We start from the raw sequence: 13,696 nt of genomic DNA, 5'->3' as shown, positions 1-13,696 counted from the left end.
TCTGAAAAGCCGCACTAAGTAGAGTCTTTTCATGGGTGTGAAGTGCACCACATCTAATGAGAGGGAGGCTACGAGGTGTTTTAGGAAAACCTCAGTCTATTTGTTATTCTTATCGTGCGTTAGTATGATCTCTTTTCTAATCCGTCGTTATGCGCTTAAGATCATGCCTCCCCATAGAGCTAACGCTAGGAATGCGAATGCCAGGAATGCTAACGCAATTCCTTTAGTCCCAGACTGTGAGGTTAAGAATAAAGAGTTTCAGAATGCGATCCAACTATTGGCTCGGAGTATGACCAACAAGAACAATCAGCAGGTCCCAATTCCTACTAATAGAAATAGTGGATCAGTGGCAGTTAGAGTTCAATTTTTTTTTTAGGATGAATCCGCCTGAGTTTTATGGTCACAAGTTGGTGAAGACCCACAAAACTTCATTGATGAGGTTAACAAAATCTTTGGAGTGATACAAGTGACTGATAATGGTAGGGTTGAGTTGGCATCCTACCAGCTTAAGGATGTGGCTCACATATGGTACAATCAGTGGAAACATTCAGGGGGTACTTTATCTTTTATGAATCCCTTTATAGCAGTAATCTTAGATGTCAGTCCAGAAACTCTATCAGAACCCTTTTCAGTCTTTACTCTAGTCGGTAACCCAGTTATAGCAAGACGGGTATACAAAAATTGCCCTGTCACAGTCTCTCAGAAAGTCACCTCAGCAGATCTTGTAGAGTTAGAAATGGTAGACTTCGATGTCATTCTAGGCATGGATTGTTTACATTCATGTTATGCCTCAGTTGATTGTAGAACTAGGATTGTTCGTTTCCAGTTTCCAAATGAACCAATCTTAGAATAGAAGGGTAGTAGCTTAGCGCCTATGGGTCGATTCATTTCTTACCTTAAGGCCAGAAAGATGATCTCTAAGGGTTATCTCTATCATCTATTTCGGGTTAAGGATTCTAGTTCCGAATCCCCAACTCTTGAGTCAGTTCCTGTAGTTAGTGAGTTTCCAGAACTGTTCCCTGAAGATCTTCCCGGAGTTTCTCCCAAAAGGGAAATCGACTTTGGAATAGATCTCCTTCTAGATACCCAGCCTATCTCTATCCCTCCTTACACAATGGCTCCAGCTGAGCTTAAGGAATTGAAAGAGCAGTTGAAAGACCTTCTAGATAAGGGCTTCATCAGACCCATTATTTCGCCATGGGGTTCAGCAGTGTTGTTCGTGAAGAAGAAAGATGGTTCTCTTAGAATGTGTATTGACTATAGGCAGTTGAACAAAGTCACAATCAAGAATAAGTATCCTATCCCCGGGATTGATGACTTGTTCGACCAACTTCAGGGTGCTAGTCATTTCTCAAAGATAGACCTCAGATCAGGTTATCATCAGCTTAGAGTCAGAGATAGTGACATTCCGAAGATAGCCTTCAGAACTCGGTATGGTCTTTATGAATTTGTAGTCATGTCATTTGGACTAACCAATGCTCCTGCAGCTTTCATGGATTTGATGAACAGAGTGTTCAAGCAGTACTTGGACTTGTTCGTTATCGTCTTTATTGATGATATCCTCATTTATTCTAGGAATGACGAAGAACATGCAAGTCATTTGAGAGTTGTTCTGCAAACTCTCAAAGATTGTCAGTTATATGCAAAATTTAACAAGTGTGGGTTTTGGTTACAATCAGTTGCCTTCCTTGGGCATATTGTGTCTAGTGAAGGAATTAGAGTAGATTCCCAGAAGATAGAAGCAGTGAAACAATGGCCCAGACCTACCTCTGCTACAGATATTAGAAGTTTCTTGGGTCTAGCAGGCTATTACAGACGGTTTGTGGAAGGATTTTCATCCATAGCCTCTCCATTGACTAAGTTAACTCAGAAAAAGGTTAAGTTCCAATTGTCAGATGATTGTGAGAAAAGCTTTGCAGAACTGAAAACTAGGTTGACTACAACTCCTGTCTTGACTCTACCAGAGGGTTCAGATGGTAATGTGATATATTGTGATGCATCCAGGGTCAGCCTAGGTTGTGTGTTGATGCAACGAGGTAAGGTTATAGCTTATGCTTCCAGACAACTTAAGGTACATGAGAAGAATTATCCAACTCATGACCTCGAGCTTGCAGCAGTGGTGTTTGCACTCAAGATTTGGAGACACCACTTGTATGGTGTTCATGTAGATGTGTTCACAGACCATAACAGCCTTCAGTATGTATTCACCCAGAAAGAGTTGAATCTTTGCCAGAGAAGGTGGCTTGAGTTCCTCAAAGATTATGATATGAGTGTGCATTACCATCCGAGTAAGGCGAATGTAGTAGCAGATGCTCTTAGCAGATTATCCATGGGTAGTGTAGCACATGTTGAGGAAGAAAGGAGAGAGTTAGCAAAGGATGTTCACAGACTTGCTCGCCTAGGAGTTCGTCTTATGAGCATATCAGATGGTGGTGTAACTGTTCAGAATGGGACAGAATCTTCTTTGGTAGTAGAGGTTAAGGAAATGCAAGATAGTGAACCAATCTTGCTTGAACTTAAGGGTGCAGTCCACAATCAGAGAGTGGAGGTTTTCTCCCAAGGGGGAGATGGTGTACTTCGCTATCAAGGTAGATTGTGTGTTCATGATGTGGGTGAATTGAGATAGCATATTCTCGTGGAAGCCCACAATTCCAGATATTCTATTCATCCAGGCGCCACTAAGATGTACCGTGATCTGCGGGAAGTCAATTGGTAGAATGGTATGAAAAGAGATATAGCAGACTTTGTGGCTATGTGCCCCAATTGCCAGCAAGTCAAGGTAGAGCATCAGAAACCAGGAGGTATGACTCAAAAGATTGACATTCCTACTTGGAAGTGGGAAGTGATCAACATGGACTTCATCATAGGTTTACCTCGTACTCGCAGACACCATGACTCCATTTGGGTGATTGTTGATAGGGTTACCAAGTCTTCTCGCTTTTTGGCGGTCAAGACTACTTATTCGGCGGAGGATTACGCCAAGCTTTACATTAATGAGAATGTGAGGTTGCATGGAGTTCCTTTGTCTATCATCTTAGATAGAGGTCCTCAGTTTACATCTCATTTCTGGAAAGACATTTCAGAAAGGTCTTGGTACTCAGGTTAATCTTAGCACAGCATTTCATCCGTAGACGGATGGTCAGGCAGAGCGTACCATTCAGACCTTAGAGGACATGTTGAAAGCTTGTGTGTGATCGACTTCAAGGGTAGTTGGGATGATCACCTTCCTCTAATTGAGTTCGCCTACAACAATAGTTACCATTCAACATTCAAATGGCCCTTATGAGGCATTGTATGGGCGTAGATATAGATCTCCAGTTGGTTGGTTTGAAGTAGGTGAAACAGCCTTGATAGGACCAGATTCGGTCCTTGATGCTATAGAAAAAGTGCAACTCATTAGGGAGAGACTTAAGACTGGTCAGAGTTGCCAGAAGTCTTATGCAGATGTGAGAAGAAGGGAACTAGAGTTCCAAGTTGATGATTGGGTTTTCCTGAAAGTGTCACCCATGAAGGGGGTGATGAGATTTGGCAAGAAAGGGAAGCTCAGTCCCAGATATGTAGACCCTTATCAGATCTTGAAAAGGATTGGTAGTGTCTTATGAGTTAGAGTTGCCAGCAGATTTAACAACACTACATCCAGTCTTTCACATTTCTCTTTTGAAGAAGTGTGTGGGTGATCCAGCATCCATAGTACCATTAGAGAGTGTGGCCGTGAAGGATAGCCTTTCATATCAGGATATACCAGTTGAGATTCTCGATCGTCAGGTTAGAAGGTTGAGAAATAAAGAAGTCGCTTCAATCAATGTTTTGTGGAGGAGTCAGTCCGTAGAGGGAGCTACTTGGGAAGCAAAAGCAGCCATGAAGTCCAAGGATCCTCACCTCTTTCCTTCCGATTCCATTTCAGCTTGAGGTATAGTTCCTCTTCAGTTTTTCAGTCATTCATGCGAAAATTTAGTCTTAGAATCATGTTCCTTCAGTTTGTACTTGCATTTTCAGCGTATTTGCATGTTCTTGGAACTCAGTTCAGTCAGAAATTCAGTTCTCAGTGTTTAGTGGTAGGGATTGCAGCCCTTCCCTCTATTTCAGCTAGTTTAGTCTTCATTCGAGGACGAATGGTCCCAAGGGGGAGATAATGTAACACCCCGTATAATAGACCAAAATGCAGATTTTGAGAAGTTGCAGGTGCAACCGGTCATCCACGGACCGTAGGTCAGACCACGGCCCGTGCTGGTGGTCCGTGGTTCACCACTGCAACCCCTCCCCAAACCAGCTCAGAAAATCGGTAAGTCTCGACCCACGGTCCGTAGGTCAGACCACGGCCGTGATCTATGTCCGTGGTCAAGACTCCTTTACCCAGCCTGACACGAACTACGGTCTACCAGCATGGACCGTATTGTTCAATGCATGGTCCGTAGGTCTGACCGTAGATGAGGGTCAGCAGCAGTTAGAGGAAAATTGTTGATTGGGTCAACTTCAAATGGTCATAACTCTTAGCACAAAATAAATTATATGTCCCATGATATATGAATGATAGATAATTGAATCCTCTTTCCAACGCCACTAAGTTTGCTAAAATCTGACCTTGAGTAAAACGTTATGCTCATTTTAGTGAAGACCTGCCGGACAGACTTGACCGATGGATCCACACGACGGCCAAGATCAAACGACGGACCGTCGTTCCTTCCGTGGATGGGCTTTCCATAATTAAGTTAGGGTGTTTTGGTCCTTTTCCTATTTCGTTGGACCCCTAAGCTACGTCGTTTAGACCCTAAATTCATGAGGTTTTAGTCAGTTTAAGCCTAGGAACATAACTAGAACTTACCTAAGTCAAATCATTAATCAAAACTTAGAAAAATAAGAACGCTAAGAGGAGAAAGAAGTCAAAACCCTAGTTCAAGAATGCAGCAAGCTTTCTTCAGTTCCAGCCCAGAAATCAAAGGATTTCTCCGTGAAATTCGTCACCAGGTATGTGGATTTCATTGTGGGTTCCTTTCAGCCCATTAGGTCCCTAGATTTCAGTCAGTTTCTTGATTCCCTTATTATGACTAGACCTAGGTTTCTTGAATGTTAGAATTGTTGGGTTCTTAGCTATTAGAATGACCTAAATCAGATTAGTACGTAAATATTCAGTTTATTGCATGAATTCCAGAACCCTAGCTATGTATTTCTTTAGTTCTTAATTACACATGTTAGGTCAATATTTCAGTTATCAGTTATACATGCCTCAGTTATTAATGCATCAATATCAGTTTAATTGTTGCATACTCAGCTTGCATGTTCAGTTCGAGCTATCTAGTAACTTAGATAAATTCAGTCATAATGTTAATTACTTAATCCATTAGGAGTAGCATAATACCGAGTTGGATAGGGTTCAGCGTACCCAAATAGTCCCAGAACTACTAGCCACGTAGGTTGTAAGTCCTCTCTGTGGACATCATTTCAGTGATCACGCCAGCATGCCTCTATACCTCTGGCAGGGTATAGGGTTCCTTGATGGGGGTATACATCGGCCTTCACATTTAGCTCATGTGGTTTTATTATCGGTTATTAGTAGCTCCAACAGTTCAGTCAGATTCTATTACATTGACCATTTATCAGTATTCAGTATTCAGTTTCAGCATGTTATAAATTGGTCACTGCATTTAGTTATCTCAGCATTCAGTATCTATATCTTGTTCAGATTATATCATTGCTATTTGCTTTGTTCAGTTATATGTTATTTCAGTTGTATTCTATTATGCATGCTCAGTGCCTTTCAAGTACTGACGCATACATGCGCTACATCTTCTCGTGATGTAGGTTCAGGTTCTCAGCATCCAGATCACGCTTAGATGGATTCTCGATCTCCAGTTCAGCAGAATCAGTGGTGAGTCCTCATTCTCCGAGGACAATAGTCATGAGTCTCTTTTCAGTATTACTTTTAGTCCTTTAGTTTAAGTTTTGCTAGACTTAGCTGGGGCCTGTCCCAGCATTTCTAGTCAGTTAGAGGCTATTTTCAAACATAGATGGATTTAACTTAGTATTGAGTTAATATTTCTTTGTATTAAACTCATCAGTTTTCATATATCTCAGTTATAGTATATGGGTATTCCCCATCTTTTCATCTTATTATGAAAGAAAACAACAATAAACTATGATACAATATACTATCACAGATCTTCAACAAAAAACTTAACAATTTGAAAGCGAAAAGAACATAGAGAAGAAACTCAAATTGTTAATGAAATTTCTAAAAGTAGTGGACAATTCTATGAGTATTAGGCCAAAAAATATTTGTTCTTATTGCCTCTTGGATATAGGCCTCTATGAACAGTTCATTGTTCTTCTTTGATTCTCCAAATAATGCTTATGCAGGATCACCAAAGAAAATCATTTGAAGAGTTGCAAAGAAATGATACAAAATAAAATTTGGTTTGAAAAGAAGAGATCAAGTAGCACATACATTTTTATTTTTATTACAACAAGAAAAGTTAGTATTGTCATTTTCACAAGTTTTATTGGTTCTTAGACACCAAAACAAAGTAAAGGAAACCAATTTAGATTTGTATACATAAAATTAGAGAAAAGAGTCAACTATGCTCAATTGAAGTGTCACGCTATAGATTAAAAATTAGAAATATGTAAAAATGTTTCAGTTTCAACATATTTCCTATATACCAACATAATCAATGGTCTTGACTTGTTCCTGCAAATGCAAGAGATCAATTTTTACACCTAAATTACCTGCTATATATAATGAAAGAATATATAGATGATATTTTTCATGCCTAGAACTAAACATCAAAGTTTGCTTAAGATTTGGAGGGGCCACTTGAATTTATTACCAAATTATCGAGCAATCAGTCTCCAAAAGGTTCTCATCCAATGGCTACTTAATCTTTAGGTTTTAAGTTAATTGAGCACAACACTATTGCAATACAGGTTTAATAGCATACTATTATATATACCTTAACAACATTACAACAGGCACACATGTGTTGTCCAGTTAAACTATCTTCATGTATTGTTCTAGTAGTAGTCATAATACACCAAAAAAGCAAACATTTATTGGATTAAGCTATATCATGACCATATCATAACTTTATAGTGGTAAGATGCTAGAGTTGGAGTTCAACCTATCTTCTACACTTTCAAAAATTATGGTGTAGTGAGATGTCGAGACTCGAGATACTTCAGGAAAATGTAAACAACAATCGTCTAAGTTGAAAAACATGGATTCAAAGCTCAAACATTATACAAAATTAAAGGACTGAAAACTTCAAATGGGAAGGCATGATAAAGTATGGAATTAATAAAAGTTGCAAACAAATTGATGCACCTCAACATAAGCTAGTAGAAAAGTTAATGTGGAGTAAATTAATTATATGAATAAGACGAATGTACTCTATCCAAGTTTACATTTAATATTGACCGTCATATTTATGAAAACAATCCACTTAATTGTCAACTCAGATTAAGTTCCATGAATAGCTCCTTGTGATATACTCCAGTCCATTCACATTTTCATTTTGGCATTAACAAAATTGAGATTTTGAGTGTGACTCAAGGCTCCTATGTAGTTAGATCTTACAATTCAACATTCAAGTATACCAACAACCATGGTTCTAGCATGACAACAAAGTAACACAAATTTTCCAGGTGAGTTACTACGCCAAATTCCTTAAGATGACTCATTGCCACATATATGTTTCTTGCCCTATGGTAGGCGCCTACGTGCTGCTCGTTTCATTGTTTCTTTCAATATACTCTCATCGAAGTATGAGGCAACGCGTTACAACAAATAGAATATTATTGCTATTGAGGGAAAGAGAAGTTATCAGGAGGAGAGAGTAATAGAGATTGTACAAGACAAATGAAGAAAAAACTTAATATACTTGAATTTTACAACAACATGGTGAAGTTATATTTACTTAAACGAAAGTCAATTCAACAAACTTAGCTGAAAGTGGCATATCCACCTGCTTTTGAATCTCGAGCGTTGAGGTGGCCAAAAAATATGGAAAGCCTACATATCATCTTTGTTACTCCCACCTTCCTAGTTCCTAATAATTGGTCCTCCATGGCCAAGTGAAGTTGTAGATATTGAGAATCCAAAAAGACTATTCTTTTCCAGCAACATCAAAATGAGGAAGATACTTCCTGCAATTAGACAATATTAAAGCGTCCAGGATCGCAAGGGTAGAAGTGGAGTTAGGGGATAACAATTTTTGGAAAGTTGCGATATAAACCTATTTTCTCTCACAATCTGCTATTTATCAGCCTAAATTTCAAATGTATTCACTTAATCTGATGTTGATCTCGAGCACTAAGAAAGATTATCCATTCATAACAATCTCAATAAGAATACTACAATGCTGAAGTTTACAAATTTCATTCACAAATTTTCAATCTAATACAAATGAAAAAGAACTTGAAAGGAAAATAAAATGGGGGAATGAACCTACAACAAATTGTATGTGTTAAATACTTATATGATCAGCAAAATCTATCAATAACAAGTGATTGACACGGAAAACGACAACATTATCTGATGCATTATCAACTAATAAAGCTATGTATATTCTGATTGGGAAAAATTAAATCATATTTTCATCTAAATGGTAGAACATGAAAATCGTAAGAGTGATTTTTCTAGTGAGTTTTACTAGAGAAACACATAAGAAATTATTTCAATAGAGAATGAGACATTGCTTACTTATTTACCAGCAAACAAAAGGGAATAGAAAACTTATTAATTAATATATATTCTTGCCTAATTAACTAGTGAATAAGAAAATGTCATTTGAGGCAGATTGAAAAGGTCAATAACTACAAAATTATTTTACAAAATGAGGGAACAAAACTTAACTGCCATATAATGCTTGTCTTCCAAGAATAGATGCATTTATGCTTGTAAGATACATAAATCTATTCGACAATCATTTGCATTGGAACAAATTAAAGGATCACTAAACGACTCACATTTTACAGTTTTTTTGTTGGTCTGGGTGGTTCAACTGACAGCTCGACGCTTAAAGATTTTGATTTAATAACTGATGGCTTCATCTCCACTTTGCTTGTGTTGAGTGACATCAGCTTTTTAGCGTTCCTCACGTTAATGCTAGGCTGAAAAACATGTTCCTCTTTTGTGTAGGACAAAACTAATATATTTTTTGGGTGACGCTAGAGATTATCCAGTATGACTTCCTCAGATGAATGTGGAATAGTCTATTTGACAATGTCTGTTACACATGGTCAATACGTAGAAGTTGGTGCTGAAAACAAAATTAGTCATTTGTAAGATTTAAAAAATCTAATGAGAAAAAGCTAATGCAAAATAAGAAAATATAATCAGCCTGTACATGTATAGAATTTAAATTTTAGCCAGCTAATAGTTGGTAGGGCAGTGCACCAATTTATGCAACAGGATCAGAAGTCATATGAGAAACACAGTAAAAAACTGTAATAGATAGCTTGATCAACGGCAACAGGGGTTTCAAGCTTGTTGGTTAGTTTGACATGTTCAAATATAATTTCTCTGTCAAGTATCCAATAAAATCTATGTGTTAATCTTTTGATTGAAGTTGGTGAAACTTTTACTCTTGCAGCGGAGATCCAATATGTCTCAAAGAGTGTAAGCTTGTTTGCATAACGTCCAATATCATCACCATACACAACTGCCTAATTTGTTACTCATGTAAAGTTTAATAGTTTTTTGACATGTAGGGAAGTAATGTAATTATGTGAAGAAGTGAGATGATACTGCTATAAGTAAAAGTACCTCTTCGTCTTCGAAAATCAAAATTTGAAATTTGATTTTCTTCTCCAGACTTTCTTGCTCTCGACTCATGTCCATAATATAGACTTTGCAAGTCCAATCAGGATGTCAGTCGTTATTCGATCGATATTGAATCTTAGTACCATGCGTCCACCTAAGATATCTTGACAATAATATGGGCAGGAAGAGTTAGAGTACCACACCAATTAGAGTTCTCTTCAATTTGTGACATCTAATTAAATTAAGATGCACATTCTTTTTCTTATGTCTAAGTTTTTACAATGTTTTACTTCTTACTCAATCAAAAACAAAGTGTCGTATACATATTCTAAACACTCATCAAATCCTTTTGTTAATGTCTAAGGTCTCGATCGATAATAGCAATGTATACATACAACACAATTATACTTGAATAGTTACTGCAGGAAGGGAAAAAGGGCATCTGGTCGTAGACAAAGTTGGAGTGAATTAACTATGCAAAGTATATTAATCATTTTTGTGGGGAAAAGCATAACGTATTACTTGAAATTGAAGGACGACATCTCAAAAGGAGGAAAAGGAGAGCATAGAAAAGGTGACAAATCAACAGTGAAGAGAAAATCTTAATCAATACATGCAACTTAATTGTAAACCACATACCAATATGGAGCTGTCTTGCAAAAAGTATTACCCATAAAAAGGTGATTAACAACAAAAGAGGGACAATAAGTTGTGAAATATTTCACCAAAAAAATAGGAAAAAAGACAAGACAAACTTTTAAACAGAGATCAATATTTCCTAAGTGCAATAACCAAAAATTTTGAGTAGAAATTTCTATAAATGTATGATTAAAGAAGGGGAAAAGGTTAATGTAGCATACTATCAAACACTCTCAATACAGTAAAGGCAAAGGAAAGTACACAGAGAAATCAAGAAGGATTCAATTTGAGCAATGATAAAAGCTATAAAACCAAAGCACATTCAGAACTTTGAACACACGATTGAATGAAAAATCAGGAAAAGCTGGGAACTTGGTTAAAAGTTCCCCAAGATCCACATGCAAATATTATACATTCAAATTAAAAATTTATTGCATCTTTATTTGTCAGATACAAAATATATCCTTGTTATTCTCTACGATCGAACCATTTATTGCATCTATTGATTTCTTATTTTTATATACCTTAAGATTAGTGGAACAAAAGAGGAAGAAGGGAGAAGAACTCACCAAAAAAGAAGAAAATCTAACCACAATAATAACACAAAACTATGAAAGTAACAACTGGAAAAGGAAGAAAAAGAGATAGGAAAAGGAAAAATGCCCACCAGTTTCACATAGATGGAGCTGCAAGAGGGATGATACAGATTCTTGAGAGCTGAGAAAAGAGCTCATCTCTCTCGCCTCTTTGGTTCCCTTCCACGTACTTTTTAGCCAACAAGATAGGGCCACAAAGAGTGTATATTTTGTGTTGCCTTCCATACAACCAGTTCCAGCACAAAGTACAACTTTTATATGTTGTGTTCGTACATCAAGTCCCATTTCTATATAAGAGTAAAGTAATTTGTTGTGGTTAGGTTCATCTTGGACCAAAACCAAATGGTTTAGTATCTAAGGTAATGTTGCAAAATAACATCATCGTATATACATATCATTCGAACCTAGTTTTGTGTCATCAACAAAAAATTATAATATAAAAGCTTATTCAGAATTATTTGTTTTTCTTTTTATATATTTTAAATAAAAATTAGTATGAGAATATACATAGTAAAGTATAAATTTCAAATCACAAATCTTACTTAGTAACTAGGTAATGTAATCAAACGAACTGAGAAAAACTAACTTGTTGAAACTTTCACAAAATTCTATTCACAATTATTTGTTTTTCTTTTTATGTATTTTAAATGAAAATTAGTATGAGAATGTGCACAGCGAAAGTATAAATTTCAAAATCACAAGTCGTACACAGTAACTAGGTAATGTAATCAAACGAACTAAGAAAAACGAACTTGTTGAAACTTTCCCAAAATTCGCTTGGTACAACAGAACTGTTACCTTATACTATTTTCCTAACTAATTATTGTAATTAAAACTTGTGTAGGCAAGTGTATATTATATTTAGAAAAAGCTGATCTCCTTTTTCCCTCAACATGCCCTTTTTATCAAATGGAAGGGTTGGGCAAACGCTTTCAACCATTAAAGGCAATCAACAACAATTAAAGTCGAAGCATTTTGCTTATAAAAAGAAAAATATTTTTTCTTTCAAGGGCAAAAAGTTATTTGCCTTAATCCAACAATTAAATTCAAATTTCCTTACGGAAGATCCGTAAAATAAAATTATTACTTATTATGTAATAAACCTTCTCTTTTTTCAAATTTGATTAACTACGATTTTCAATTATATTATTAAATTCACAAAAAAATGAATTAATAAATTATAAAATATTTCACTAAATTTGTAATTGCACCTTTTGATTTAATTTTAAAATCTATCATTTAATTCTCCATGTTAGAATTATCGACACCAATCAATTAAATCAAATTTATGAAAAAAAATTAATTAATTCTTTATTTTTATGATTAACTTATTTCACGTGCACTTGCGGAATTTTCACATGAAAACTTATAAACAAGCATAAAGGGGTGTCATGATCTATCTATCTTGAGTTCAACGTGATTTTATCAACTAATTATTATATCAAAAATGTGTTGATCCATAATGAAAATGTCCATCAGAATAGTGAGTGAAACTCGGCAAAACTTTTCTTTACATTGCTTGACGACCTCAAAAACATTGTCAAAAGCTAGTCATTCCCTCTCGATGGAACAAAAAAAAGATATCCTAATTTGAATACAAGTTATGTTGGGATAAGTTATGATGGGATTAGTTGTGTTGAGATTAGTTTTTATTGTTTGTTTGGTTTGTCATATGCAAACTTATATATTCATTGCATAATTTCTAAGAATAAGTTGTTTGTTTACAATAATACCCTCCACCTTATTTAGTTTTTTTGTTTTTTGACATTTTCTTTGCAAGCTTTAATTAATTATTCATTCTTAAAAATAAAATTTCATCTTATTTTAGCTTAAATAGAATCCATGTGCAAAAGTTTTCTTTGGAATGGAGAATCACAAAGTAAAGGGAAATCACTCATAGTCTGGGAAAACAATGCCAAGTCAAGAGGTGATGGAGGTCTTAAATTACTTGATATTTATGTGTGGAACGAAGCAGCCATTTTAAAACATTTGTGGAACCTATGCAAGGAAAAGGATAAACTATGGATTGTGTGGGTTCATACATTCTATCTAAAGGGTAGGAAAACCATGGGAGGTGGAAATCAAGCAAGCATCATGGGTTGTGAAGAAAATCCTTACAGCAGGACAATGGCTAGAAGAGAGGGGTTTGCAGGTAAATGAAATCATGGAGGAAACAAAATTCAATATCAAAGGAATGTATCAGAAGCTAAAAGGAGAATATAGTAAGGTTCCTTGGAGAAGATTAACTTGCAACAATCTTGGCAGTCCTAAATGGGTATTTGCTTTATATGTGGCTATACATAGGAGGCTATACACTAAAGACAGACTGAGCAAATGGGAATCATAGATGATGATATAGTTCATTATGCAAGGCAGAAGTTGAAACACATCAGCACTTGTTTTTCACTTGTAGCTTCTCAACGCAACTATGTCAGAAGATGTTGAACTAGCTACTCATCAACAGAGGTTGTGAAGGATGGAGTGAAGAACTGGAATGGGCCGCAGGGCATGCTAATAGAAGAAAGGAACCTCAGAATTTTTCAACACAAGGAGAGGAAGAAGCATGCTTAGCAGATTAATTACACAAGACATTCATCATAGAACTAGCATGATTCCTAGACTAAAAGGATATATGCAAAACCTTAATTTTATCCTTAGAATAGTTTCTAGTTAGAGGTAGAATGAGTTGTAGTAGATCTGAGAG

The sequence above is a fragment of the Solanum verrucosum genome, unplaced genomic scaffold (genome assembly GCF_900185275.1).
Source record: "Solanum verrucosum unplaced genomic scaffold, falcon-dt-bn FXZP01000052.1, whole genome shotgun sequence".
NCBI classification, from domain to species: Eukaryota; Viridiplantae; Streptophyta; class Magnoliopsida; order Solanales; family Solanaceae; genus Solanum; species Solanum verrucosum.
The sequence above is the reverse complement of the archived record's forward strand: the minus strand, read 5'-3'. Positions refer to the sequence as shown.